Source organism: Elaeis guineensis, chromosome 6, assembly GCF_000442705.2.
Source record: "Elaeis guineensis isolate ETL-2024a chromosome 6, EG11, whole genome shotgun sequence".
Lineage (NCBI taxonomy): Eukaryota > Viridiplantae > Streptophyta > Magnoliopsida > Arecales > Arecaceae > Elaeis > Elaeis guineensis.
The window spans coordinates 101,667,312-101,670,980 of record NC_025998.2 but is presented as its reverse complement, the minus strand read 5'-3'; the positions used below and the strand labels follow the sequence as shown (position 1 = coordinate 101,670,980).

Genomic DNA, 3,669 nt, shown 5'->3' with positions numbered 1-3,669 from the left:
TGGTTGTGGTCTCCATGAAAAATTTGGATGGTTTCTCTAGCCAGGGTTATAAGTACTCGAATATGGATCATTTCCTGGTCTGCGAGCTTGTTGGACTTGAGCTTGCTGAACCTGCTCGTGCACAAACTCAAGAAATTAAGGTGCGGCTGGGCATTCACTAACAAAATGGTTCAGACTTGCACACAATGCACAAACTTCTTGGATTGGGTTAGGTGGAATCGAGAATTGTCTAGTATTTAGAAGACGGTCTAATTTTAGGGACAGTTCATCTACCTTACTGTGGATATCCATGACATTTTTAATCTGATAAATTTCACTTCTTTTTTGTTGAAGCATGGGTTGTTCTCTAGAGATGGCAGACTATGATGTAAAAAATTCTCACTAAGTATTTCAAAGAGCTGCCAGGCTTCATCCTCACTCTTTAGCATGAATGTCCCATCACATGATGCATCAACCATTTGTCGGTATTTCTCTGATAGACCATCATAAAAATACTGACAAAGTTTCCATTTAGGGACAGCATGGTGTGGACATTTACGAATGAGGTCCCTTAACCTTTTTCATGTCTCATGAAAAAGTTCACCCTCCAATTGAAAAAAACTAGTGATAGCTTTTCTAATTTGATTTGTTTTTTCAATTGAAAAGTATTTCTTGAGAAATTCTCTCTAAAGATGATCCCAAGTTGAAATGGTTATAGAGTCTAAGGAGTTTAACCAATGCTTGGCTTTATCCTTAAGTGAGAAAGGGAACAGTTTCAACCTAAGGGCATCATCAGAGAAGTTTTGGATTTTTACTATGGAACAAATTTCAAAAAATTCATCCAAGTGTTTGTATGGGTCCTCGTTACTAAGTCCATAGAATGATGGCAATATTTGAATAATGCTAAACTTAATCTCATATTGGGTAGCTTCTACTGGAGATGCTTGAATGCATGGAAAGTAGGTATACGAGGATGGAGTGAAATATTCTCTCAATGAGTGTGGAGGATTAGCCTCACCAGGTGCAGCCATGTTTCTAACTCGGATAGTCCTAAGAGTCTTTTCTAATTCTTCGTCTAATGATTGCAAGTTGGGTTTTAGTGATCGTCGACCTAACATGCAACTAAAAGGTCTATGTAGGACTATCCTAGTCTGTTAAGGATTATTTTTTTTTTTTTATTAAGAGGAGAAGAGAAGAGAGAAAAGAGTTCTAAAGAAGAGATCCTAAGAAGTCCTAAAATTAATAGAAGAATTAGTTGTGGTTAGATTTTAATTACAATCAAGTTAGCACGCAGTGGACTCTCTATCCTAAAGTTATCCTAGTTCTAGACAGCTCCTAACTGTAGTTAGCCTTCAAGCCCTCCAAGTCGGAGCTTGACCAACCAACTGGCCAGATAAGTGTAAGGTCGGTGGGAGTCCCCCATTGCTTTTCTTAGACATCAATTAAATTGACCAGATTAGCGAACGGAACCAATTAAAAACCACCTTCCTTCGGGTCCAGTCATCCCGCAAACCACTTGCCTAGACACCAGCTAGCTGACCAAGTCTAATCTGGTTCAACTCTCAGGGTCACTTGTCCTAATGAGCTCGAAATCCATAGGGGTCAATGTCTAATTAATTTTAGATTAAGGTCTAGGTTATGCAAATGCAAGGGAGTGATTTGTGGGCCAAGGAAGGGTGATCAAATCCCCACCTTATCTTAGTTAATGGGTTACGCCCTTAAAGTTAATTATGAAGATGCAATGCAAAGAAACAAGGTGTCCAATCAAGTTAAAAATTTTTATATTTGAGGTTATGCTATTTTAATTAAGTGTTATGAAATGTCAGTGGCTTTTTTTTTTAATTCAACCATGCCAAGATCTCCGGCAACGGCACCAAAATTTGATGTGTAGTCGTTGATAGCATCAAAAATAACTCTACTCACTACGTAGGTAGAATGAGTCGAGATCATATCCTCTGGGATCTTGGGCTAAGTTGAGATTGCAAAATAAAAGAAAGAAGTATTATTTTGATTTAGAAAATAAATTATCTTAAAATTGATGTAATTAGAAAATAAAGAGCTTGAGAGTTTTGAATTAATTTTGTACTAGCAGAGTTGTATCTCTTTTTTAATTAAATAGATACGATTAATCTTAAAAAAATACCTATCTTTTCTCGACACATTCCGTACCCGTAAATCACGGCATGTCTCCGAAAAGTACTAGGTAAACAACTCTTCTTTCCTCGGCACACCCCGTACCCATAGATCACGGTGCATCTTCGGAAAGTAAAAGTTGTTCCTAATATTAATATAATAGGAAAGTATAAATAAAAGCATATGAAAGAGAGCAAATAAAGAACTCATGACGATTTAAATAAAAAATATAATCTTTATTGCATATAAAGAAATACAAGAAAGTTTAGAATAATAAACCCACTCTGTGTCATTACAAAATTTCTTCTCCACTCCCGAGACTGCTATCCTAGCTGCTCATGAAGTAGTCCCTTTCTATTCCTCTATGCAAGGCTCTAGAAGAATTTTTGAGCTCTCCCCAAATGAGAGTACAAGAGCATTTTTATAAGTGTTAGTAGGGATGAGTTTTACATGATTTTTCAATGTGGGACTAAAGAAAATACTAAGGACTAAAAGATGGATGGATGAGATGGAAAGATCACAAGCAGATAAAGAAAATACAAATTCTTCCTCCTGAAGTATTTTCAAGTATCATATTTTTTCCTTTTAATGAGCATTTGTTCGTCTATTCGCATCTGCCAGGAAAAACTCTCCGTGCCCCGCTATGCTGCGCGCCCGCACCCGCGATGCCGCGCGCCCGCCTGCAGCGCGCGCTCACTGCCGTGCGCTCGCACGCCACGCCTGCCCTGCCGCACGCGCTCTGCCGTGCAAATTACAAAAAGAAACTTTTGTTTCTTTAAAATGATGCCTATATCCTTTTGGTTTCTTGCATAGTATCTTCATTTTCTATAATATCGTATGCATCCTTCTTTTATTTTAATTTTATTTTAAGTCTAATTTTCTTCAAACTTGAGTCTTTTTGATCTGTGAATCAAACTCTTTGTATCGGCGATCCCTTTCCTGTAAAACATAAAAAGAAGCATCAAATTTTTAATAAATAAAATAAATTAAATATAATTTTTTATTTTAAATGACTTAAATTAAGTGTTTATCATGAACACATATCCAGATATGGATTTGCTATCATCCGGATCAGATTACAAACTAGAATCGGTATAACCTTTTAGTTTTAAATCAGATCCACCATATATTAGAAAATATCTCTAGTCCTTCTCAAGTACTTGAGTATGTTTTTCACTGCTTTTCAATGATCCTCTCTGGGATCAATCTAAAATCTGCTTACAATACTCAAGGCATAAGCAGCATCAGGCCTGGTACATAACATAGCATACATTATTGATTCTACAACCGAAGCATAAGGAATAGAACTTATTCTATTTCTCTCTTTAGGTATCTTAGGAGACATCTTCTTAGAGAGTTGTATGCCATGACCTATGGGCAAGTTACCTCTTTTACTTCCCTCCATGTTGAACCTCTTCAACACAAGATCAATATACCTAGACTGGGACAAGCCTAGCATCCTATTCGATTTATCTCTATAGATCTTAATACTAAGTGTATAAGATGCCTCATCCAAGTCTTTCATGGAAAACTTTTGTGATAGCCAAGTTTTGACTG

General features: G+C 36.8%; 1 non-coding gene across 1 annotated transcript; it reads left to right on the top strand.

Moving 5' to 3' along the window:
* Positions 1-516: 516 nt before the first annotated feature.
* On the top strand, positions 517-622 carry LOC140858906 (small nucleolar RNA R71). The gene has a single exon (XR_012142310.1). It is a non-coding gene; the product is annotated as a small nucleolar RNA R71 (small nucleolar RNA).
* The last annotated feature ends 3,047 nt before the right edge of the window (positions 623-3,669 follow it).